Below are 10,948 nucleotides of genomic sequence, written 5' to 3' on the forward strand. Positions count from 1 at the left end.
TATGGGAACGTGGCTGAGATGTCTCCTAGCACCTGTTTTATTCAGTACTGTTAAGCTAAGCAAAGAGCCCGGGTCACGCATCCCGAAACGACATTCCACAGTACGGATGGCGACGCTGCCATGCATTTGAGATCACCCAATATTCCATGATTCTCCTACGCCCAGATGGTTACTTGTATCTCTGTGTGTATTTTTAGACGTTCGGGTCACAGCGGTGAAAAGTGACTGTCGCTATAATCGAACACCCCCCAGCACTCACCACCACCCCCCTTCCAGGAAAGGCCAGGCACACCTGTTCCCCTCAAATCGCTTGCTTTCGGAGTCATGTGACTTTCACTTTCCAGGCCCCGCATTCGTGTAGCCCTTCCCATTAGTGCTGGCAGCTCTCGGGCAGCTCAGCAGCCGACGGGAATGACGGGAGGCCTGTCCGTGCCTCTCTCTGCGACCGACAATCCATCCCGCCTCACCATGATTAACGGTCGCACTGCACATTCCACGCATTCCGGGTGTAATGTGTGAATCTGGAAGATACGACTTGTTTCCGTTTTCAAAGAAGTGAAACTATTCATCAAGTGAACACAACAAGATGAGAGGTTTGTTGTACATTCCAATGACAAGCAAGAAGCTAACTATATAAATATCTGGATAGACATCAATGTGATACGCAAGTGTCTAAGGTAAATATAGATCAATAAATGTTACTTCGCTCACGAACCTCCCTGCCACATCTTCATGCAGTGGCCAGAGGAGAAGAAATTCCCGCAATACTTAAAGAACTTTCCAGACACAAATCTGGGTCCTTTACCACAATTCCATCATACATTCCTTGGATGCTGACAAAACCAGCGAAGCTCCTGAAGTGCAGCAGGTTTGGGAGCTGGGAGTCTGGCACAGTGCCGGCTGGGTCCAGCAAAGCAAGCGTGTGACCACTCAGCTGCCCCCCCACAATGCGTGACGACAGCATGTGAAGTTACCCCTCCTGCAGCACCCATAATTCTCATTTGCACCCCTCCCCCCCAAACACTAATACAGTTGTACTTAAGTAGCCCTTTATTGGGTGTGTGTGGGTTGCATTGGAACCCCGCTCTTAAGAAAACCATTTAGATTTTTTTATTGTATTTTTAAAATGTAATGGATTAGTCATATTAACTCTTCTCGGCGTGCTTTGGCTCTGCGTAATGCATTGAACGTGTGCCGAACAGATACACAAAGAAGCTTTTATTGTCCAACACCAGCAGACTCTGAGCAGTTCCAGATCGCTTCAAATGGCTCTTCTCAAGCCAAACATTACATAAACATGAGCACGTGGGGACACACACACCCCCAAGGAAAATTATAGAAAAACACCCCCCCCCCCAGCAGTTCAGTTCCCTCGTCATGCCTGTAAGCGGGCAGCTACTGGTTGACATGAAAATCCGGGGGCCTGCGGGTCCTCATTACATCTGACTCTCACACTTCAGACTCAGGAGCGACTCTTTATTCAGCCTCACATCCATGAAATTAACCAGTGATACCTGCAAACCAACATAACTGATGTAGGTAACGAAAGCTGCACCATCATGTAGAAGGAAATATAGTTGAATTCACCTAAATGTACATATAGTAGGGGCTCCTGTACCATCAAATGGCAAGTTTTTCAGAGATAGCTCAAGCACATTTTTTTAATTGATCCCCAGATTGAACATTCAAGCATACAAAAAAATAGTCTATTATTTATTATTAATCCCTGGGTAGCTATCATAGGTCCAGGAGTAGAGGAAAAAATCAGTGATTCTTCTATAATAGACAGAAACAAGAATAAAAGCTAGAATAAATCTCTCTGTACTGCGGAGAAAAACATGACAACTTCCTTATTTATCCGTGTTAAATGTCAAAAGTCTGGTAGCCTCAGTCTCTGACAGTTTTGTGGTTCTCCAGATTGAAGCTGGAGGTCTTAGTGGGAATTGTGGGGACCAAATGTCCCCAAAATGTAATAAAAACATGCTTTTTACCATGTAGGGACATTTTCTGTCCCCACAAGGGAAAACCCAACGTTATTAAAATATCTGAATATAAAATTGGTTACTTATGGTTAAGGATAGGGCTGAGTAGGGGTTAGGCTTTTCTTAGGGAAGATCAGGGTTATGCCCATAGAAATGCATGAGACCCTTAAGGATATGCCTTCATGGATCGTGTGTGTATGTGTGCGTGCATGAATATAACCAAGGGCAGTAAAACAGCCTTAAGGGTTCATTTCATTTTATTCTATCCATGCATCAACTAACCACCTATCATATGGTGGCCTGGGTCCCGTCCCAAGCTGCATAGGGCAGAGGCTGGGGGGCACCCTACCTGTCATACACTTAATTGCAATTTATGATTTAATTGCCTTTTTCTGTTATATCACTCTTAAACGATAAGTTCTTTATTAGCCATTTGCAGAAATACAGGTACAGCTAGACTGGGGTTCTTCTCACCTACCCCGCTCTGCTCTCCTTACCTTAGGGGTCACAGTGCAGGGTCAGCCAACGTGCAGCACCCCCATAGCTGGGGGTTAGGGGCCTTGCGCAGGGGCCCATGGACATGTGACTGTTCTGCTGAGACCAGGGCTTGAACGGGCAATCTTCCAATCACAGATTTAACCCACTGAGCCACTTACCAGCCCCTATAGATTACAGGGTTTTCCTAATCATACTTCAGTAATACACATGTACCTTATGAAGAAGAGCTATTAAACAGCATTGGACACTAGAACATAATAATTGCATTTCTATTTACCTTTTAAGCTTCATAAACAAAAATATATAGGCCAGATATGAGATAAATAGCAAATGCTAAAGGTAAACGCCTGGAGATAAACAGCTGGTGTTGTCGCTACCTGAACCGTACTACCTACCCGATTTGAACCTCACGCATCTCAACGATCAGTTCATGTTGTTACATTACGACAAATCATATTGCCTACATTTACAGCAAATCAGGCCTGATAACGTATCGGAATTAAGGCAGTCTGGGCTAAATACAAGTGAACGAAGGTAAAACTGACGTAGCTTAAATCGGACAAGTTATCCAGCTAACAAGAAATCCAGCTTAGTGATATAGAATTAATGTGTTAGTGTTAATAGTGTTAATGATTCCACTTTAAAAAACCTGTTTTCATTGCTTGTCATTTTAAGTGCTCTGGTCATCTATTTCCCATTATATATATATATATATATTATATTATTTTATATATCCCATATATGAAATTTTTGTTTATATTTCCATCAGTGTTGGTGCGTAACAACACATTACGTAATAACTTTGATAAAATGTGTCAAATAAAGTTTCACTTCATTATGTAAGAATACCCACATTGTGTAATAATCCGTCGTATTTTGTAATGGACTGCAATACGTAAAACATTTTCCTGCATTTTGTAATAAATTATCGCATATGGCAATAGTTATTACAAAATGCGGGAGTTGCACTTTTTGATGATGAAAATGTAATAATGCAATATATAACAAATTTCCCCACATTTTGTAACATATTACATGTAGCAGTGGTTATTAGATAATGCAGGAGTTGCACTTTTAGATGATGAAAATGTAATATTGTGCATTATGTAATAACTAAAATGAATGTCCTCATTGACTCTGTCAAGTTATTACATAATGTGCTGTTACATGGTATTTTGATATAACTACAGCTTTAGTTCACATCAAACTTAAATATAAAATTTGTCGTATTTTGTGTTCATTCTGCTATTTGTATATCACTCTAAATCAGTGGCAGCGGATACAAATTGAACAAAGTAACTTACATTTTTCTAGCTGTTTGTCCTATTGGGATAGTCTACTGACTTTGCTGCTGCAACTAAATAGTAGCGGCCATGAGGGATGTGCACAGTCGGCCCATCGGGATTGGGTACCTAACAAGGCCCATAAACACGCACTTGGACATCAGTGCAGGCGCTTTGCAGAACTTTTATGAAACAGACACTGAACACAAAGAATCCAAAGAAGCGCGAAGAGATGATGTCATTAAACAAGTACTTGTCAAACATTACATGACAGAAAATGGCATGGAAATACTAATAGAAGCATGATATTGATGTTTCATCCAACTAATTTTATACAGATGGAGACAATTCTATGGGTTATGCAAAATAACCGCGGTCAGCTCAAATAATTACGATCAGGCGATGATGTAATAATTGTGACCAGGCCCAGCTGGCATGACAGGTTATATTTAGCGAGCGAAATCAAAGTGAAAGTCAGTTTTATTTGTCAATATACTTGTCAATATATTTGTCAGTACTTTGACTTTGAAATCATTTTGTGTATATCGATCAACTTGGCCAAACGATAATATGCTGGGGGGGGGCTGATAAAATCGCCCAGTTTGTCTGTTAGCAGACATGAAAATGGCCTGCTGTCAGCTTTCTGAGCATAACTAACTTAACTCTGGCCCGAGCAGGAAGGAGAGATGGTTACTAACACAGGGACATGGGGCGCAACAGGCAAAGGCCAAATCGTTATCCTAAATATCTCAGGCACTTAACTGTCCTCGGAGATTTTGACAGCTTAGCAACAGACCCTTAGCCTCTTACTGTGACATAATATTATTATGGGGTGTGGAGGGGCAGTAAATAGCAAAGAGTCGAATCGCAGCCCGGAGAAAGCACACTGGGCCCCTTATGAGAACTGGCAGGGTGACAGAGTGTACCCACGCTGACGCTGATATGGTGGGGGGGGGTTCTTAAATGTAATACATGGAGCAGTTTCAAAAGGCCAATCTAAGGTAATAGCATTAATCACTTGTACAGTCTCATGGTCAGATAAGGCAGCAGAAATTAGGCAAAAAGAGGTGTGTGTAATAAGGGTAAGAGATAACTGGGGAAAAAAGAGAGGAGGTAAAGACGCAGACTGTGGCATGATGGATGAAGAATATAGCTGGGAAGCTAAATGGAGCCGCGTGTTAGAAAGAAACAATTTTCAGCGTCTGCTTTGTCACCTGCCTCTGGGGGAGGTTAACATGCTGATGTCACACGGACGGTTCTGGAAACGGGATAGGCACGGCACCAAGCTCTCAGCCGGAGGAACACGAGGTGCGTCCTCTTAAGGCGGTGGTGGGGGGTGCGGACGGAGGAACGCCATACACGGGCACGCCCGTGCGCTCGGGGGGGGCGGGTCACATGTGCAGAGGTGCTGGCTTTTCCACTCCATTCGAAGCTGACTTTGATATCACACACACACACACACACACGCACACACACGCACACACACACACACACACACACACACGCACACACACACACACACACACACACACACACACACACACACGCACATACACACACACACACACGCACACACACGCACACACACACACACACACACACACACACACACACGCACACACACACACACACGCACACACATACACACACACACACACACGCACACACACACACACACGCACACACACACACACACACACACACATGCATGATTCTAATTCACTTTCTCACCATACTAATGATTGTATTAGTAATGATACTAATGCAACCTTTAGTCTGAAGCATAACACCAAATTATAACAGAACAAAAGTAAAACATTGTAAAATCCACATCCAGACCATTTCTGTAGATTTGTCAGTAAAGTAAAGGCGTTACAAGAAAGTTTTGGGAACACATGCCTGGAGAAGGATTACAGTATATGAATGTACACTGCGCATGATTGCCAATGGCTTAAGATTATGATAAATACATAAAATATTTCACGTGACATGTGCAATTGTCTGCTTTTCATTCATAAGACCAGTTCTGCAACCTAATCAGTGTTAATTACTCACAGTTTGAGCCGAAGTTATTCTCAGAAAGAAGGGGGGCAGCTTACAGCCCCAATCTTAGATTCCACATTTTTGCTAAACTTCACTTTTCACTAACTACATCTCCCAGGTTCCTCTGCTGCTAACTGAGCATTTGCACCTGTCCTTCCTTATAAGGGAGCTTGTGGGCTGTGTACCCCTGAGAGTACAGAACAGACCCTGACATGTCCTGATGTGACCTGCTATACTGGCACCACCTGGGGTCCTGACACAAGCATGTGTCACTCAGTGTCAGTCACCATGAACCCCCCCCCCCCCCCCAAGCTGCTGACATCCATAATCCCCAGTTATTTATATATTAATAATAATAATAACAACAACAATGATAATAATAATAATTACAAATATTAATTACATTTGTCACAGAACTTTTATGGATACCTTTCTAGGAGTATAATTCCATGTTTGAAAGGGTTTTGGAAGTAATTCCAGTTTTTCCATAATATTTCGCTTTATTTCCCCTATTCTTTTAATTCCAATTCAAAAAAGGTGTAAATCAGTATAAATCTCCGTAAATCACTATGAACCTCTTAGCAAGAACTTGTTAATTAATTAAATAGAAGGATAATACTAATAACTAGTTACTACTAGTTACACGGGGGCTACAGAAGCAAAAATAGCATAAACCAAGAAGCAACACAGTGAGACGTCTGCTTTTCAGAAACACGTCAGCTTGTTCTGAAAAGGCGTTCATTCTGGACCGGAACAACAGAACCATCTGTTTTTCGCTCCTGCGACTGTGTCCCATTTTCTACATTTTTGACTGGCACTTTAGGAAGCAAATGGAACAGAGCAGCTACACCTTAAGATAATCGACTCCTTTTATGTAATATTAGAACCAGTGAAATTCTTTACACCCAGGTTCGAGTCTCCGCCTGGGTCACATGTGTGCGGAGTTTGCATGTTCTCCCCATGTCGTCGTGGGGTTTCCTCCGAGTACTCCGGTTTCCCCCCACAGTCCAAAGACATGCTGAGGCTAATTGGAGTTACTGAATTGCCCATAGGAGTGCATGTGTGAGTGACTGGTGTGTGAGTGTGCCCTGCGATGGGCTGGCCCCCCATCCTGGGTTGTTCCCTGCCTCGTGCCCATTGCTTCCGGGATAGGCTCCGGACCCCCCGCGACCCAGCAGGATAAGCGGTTTGGAAAATGGATGGATGGATGGAAATTCTTTACTTCACTTGGTTTGCAACATGAGTGACAACATGAAGCTCATAATTTTGAATTAATAAATAATAACTGTAAACTCTGGCTGTAGTGTGGTTATAATGGCGAGAGGAGAATACATCTCAGTGAGTTATGCCTCTGTGCCTGTGACCAGAAGGTCACCAGTTCAAATCCCAGGGTCAGCAGAGTGATCTCACAGAGCCCTTAACTCCCCCCCCACCACAAAAAACATGTTCCAGGGTTCCAGATAAATGGCCTGACCCTTCACTGTTACCGCAAGCCACACACTCACTTCTGTTTTAAAGGAGCACAAGACAGAATTTATGAAATGAAGCATTGCAATATACCTATAGCTGTGCAAACGGAAATTAAGATATTATTTCATTTACCAAAGCATTCAAACATCTCTCTACGTCCCTTAGTCCACACACTGCACTCCAGTAGAGTTTCAGAGTTCTAGAAACACCATGTGAGCCAGATGGCCAGTGTCCCACTGCACAGCTGTCTTCCTCCTTCTAATGCCGAAACACAACTGCCTTTTCCTGGAAAATGAGCAGGGAGAAATTTCGAGGTAAAAAGGATCCATACAAAAACATGAGAAGAAAAGACTAATTTATACTTCCCTGCAGAATCGACGTAATCCGTACGGCAAAGCCACACCGTAGTTATGCCAGTGACGTTCGTAGTTACATTTCTAGGCAACCATGCGTCGGGCTGCAGCACAGGCTATGTCAAGTCAAGTCAAGTAGGTCTTATTGTCATTTGAACTGTACACACAGTATATAGAGAAATGAGATAACGTTCCTCCAAGACCATGGTGCAACACAGAGCAGGACAAAGACAGAGCAACATCATAAGTGCAGGCAGGACACAAGCATAACAGTACAAATTGACAAGACAAGACAACATACAGTGCAAATTAACAGTGGAGTTACTGTATGGTAGCAGCGAGGGTTATTTGTGCAAAAATGCTGTGGTATAGAGGAGTTGAAAGCAATAAATAACAATAAATACTATATACAGATGTACGTGTGTGTGTGTGTGTGTGTGTGTGTGTGTGTGTGTGTGGGGGGGGGGGATTGTGTTCAGTTCCAGTTCAGGAGTCTGATGGCCAGAGGGAAGAAGCTGGTCCCCATTCTGGCAGTGGAGGCCCGTATGCTACGGAACCTTTTGCTAGACGGGAGGAAGGAGAAGAGTGTGTGTGAGGGGTGTGTGGGGTCATCCACAATGCTGGTGGCTTTGCGGATACTGCGTGTGGTGTAGATGTCTGTAATAGAGGGGAGAGAGACCCCAATGATCTTCGCGGCTGTCCTCACAATCCTCTGTAGGGTCCTGCGGGCCGAGACGTTGCAATTCCCATACCAGGCTGTGATGCAGCTGCAGAGAATGCTCTCTATGGTCCCTCTGTAAAACATGGTGAGGATTGGGGGTGGAAGGTGCGCTCTCCTCAGTCTCCGCAGGAAGTAGAGACGCTGCTGGGCCTTCTTGGCAATGGAGCTGGTGTTGAGGGTCCACGTGAGGTTCTCCATGATGTGGACACCAAGGAACTTGGTGCTCTGGACGATCTCCACTGAAGAGCCGCCGATGCTCAGTGGGGAGTGATCTCTCTGTGTCCTCCTGAAGTCGACAACCACCTCCTTCGTTTTGTCCACGTTCAGGGAAAGATTGTTGGCTCTGCACCAGTCCGTCAGCTGTCGCACCTCCTCTCTGTAGGCTTCCTGATCTTTCCCGTTGATCAGACCCACCACAGTTGTGTCATCGGCGAACTTTATTGTGTGGTTTGAGCTGTGCATTGCTGCACAGTCGTGGGTCAGCAGCGTGAAAAGTAGGAGGCTGAGCACACAGCCCTGTGGGGCTCCCGTGTTCAGCGTGGTGGTGCTGGAGTTGTTGCTCCCGATCCTGACTAACCAGGACCCAGTTACAGAGAGAGGTGGTGTGTAGCAGAGGTGGGCAATCATTTCTGCAAAGGGCCAGGGTGTGTGCAGGTCTTTGGGGTAACCTTTAGGCCAGCTGTTCAAACCTAGGTGTGAGGACTCTTCAGCCAATCAGTCCTCTGATTAGTTATCTAATTAGGGAGTTGTAACAAAAATCTGCATACACAGCGGCCCTTTCAAGGTATAGGGTATGTGGGTGCGCAGATAGCGATCGTATTTGCAGAAATATAAATCAGCCTATAAGCAGCAGAATTTCACTTAAGTTGCAGAAACAAAAAGACCACTTTGCAATTCTCACACCTACCAGAAGTCTGTCCTTCTCTATCTCTTGTAGACACCTAAAAAGTGAGAGAAATGCACATACCGGTTTGCATGGGGGCAGAGTCATGACAGAGACGCAAAGGATCAGATAACCGAGAATGAACAACCAGACTGACAAGTCACATTAAGATTATCCTCATGGTCTGAAATTGGTTGTAAAAGCTGCAAATCCACGCTGGTGTTTGTTCAGTTCCAAGGAGACAAATATTTGCCTGAGAATTAATCAGAATGTGCAAGAACCAAAGAAACTGCTGCGGCATGACAAGAAGCAAACTGCATGCAAACCGCATGATTAGAGAGGCCCTCTCCCTAATCCCCCGCAACACGCATGCAAACCGCATGATCAGAGAGGCCCTCTCCCTAATCCCCCGCAACACGCATGCAAACCGCATGATCAGAGAGGCCCTCTCCCTAATCCCCCGCAACACGCATGCAAACCGCATGATCAGAGAGGCCCTCTCCCTAATCCCCCGCAACACGCATGCAAACCGCATGATTAGAGAGGCCCTCTCCCTAATCCCCCCGCAACACGCATGCAAACCGCATTATCAGAGAGGCTCTCTCTCTAATCCCCTGCAAAATGCATGCAAATCGCATGATCAGAGATGCCCTCCCCCTAATCCCCTGCAACACGCATGCAAACCGCATGATCAGAGATGCCCTCCCCCTAATCCCCCGCAAAATGAATGCAAACCGCATGCAAACCGCATGATCAGAGATGCCCTCCCCCTAATCCCCCGCAAAATGAATGCAAACCGCATGCAAACCGCATGATCAGAGATGCCCTCCCCCTAATCCCCCGCAAAATGAATGCAAACCGCATGCAAACCGCATGATCAGAGAGGCCCTCCCCCTAATCCCCCCGCAAAACGCATGCAAACCGCATGATCAGAGATGCCCTCCCCCTAATCCCCCGCAAAATGAATGCAAACCGCATGCAAACCGCATGATCAGAGAGGCCCTCTCTCTAATCCCCCCGCAAAACGCATGCAAACCGCATGATCAGAGATGCTCTCCCCCTAATCCCCCGCAAAATGAATGCAAGCCGCATGCAAACCGCATGATCAGAGAGGCCCTCTCCCTAATCCCCCCGCAATACACACTCTGATTGGCCAATCGGGTTCACTTCTGGGATGCTTTAAGCTTGATTTCTGGTCAATGGGGGTCTCAAGTCCTGAGCCCAGCGGTGAATCAAAATCAGAACCTGAACCAGAATAGGCTTTGTGCACCGATAGTGTTAACAAGCTTACAGAAGCGTTAACAGCAGTGAAGTACATAAATTGGGACAAGTGTTGTTACAGAAAACCGAGATTTTCCTACCTCGGGTGATTCTAAACTCTTTAAATCTTTAGCGTTCAAGGTGGTTTAATCTTGACTGAATTCATTCCAAACAGATGAAACTGCCATCAAACAACACCGACATCAGCCCGTCTCTGGGCTCACGCATGACGAGCATTTCAGACACCAATTCACTAAAACCACACATTTTTTCAACCGGGAGCAGACCTGCAGAAACAAATGCAAACTCCACATGCCGAGGCAGGAATCAAACCTACAACCCTCCAGCTGTAAGGCTGCACTACTTGATAAGCCATTGAGTGCCCCGGTATTCTTATGATGTTATTTAATTAATTTATATTATATTGTGTATAGTGTGTACAAACTGCCATCTAC

Source organism: Brienomyrus brachyistius, unplaced genomic scaffold, assembly GCF_023856365.1.
Source record: "Brienomyrus brachyistius isolate T26 unplaced genomic scaffold, BBRACH_0.4 scaffold68, whole genome shotgun sequence".
NCBI lineage: Eukaryota > Metazoa > Chordata > Actinopteri > Osteoglossiformes > Mormyridae > Brienomyrus > Brienomyrus brachyistius.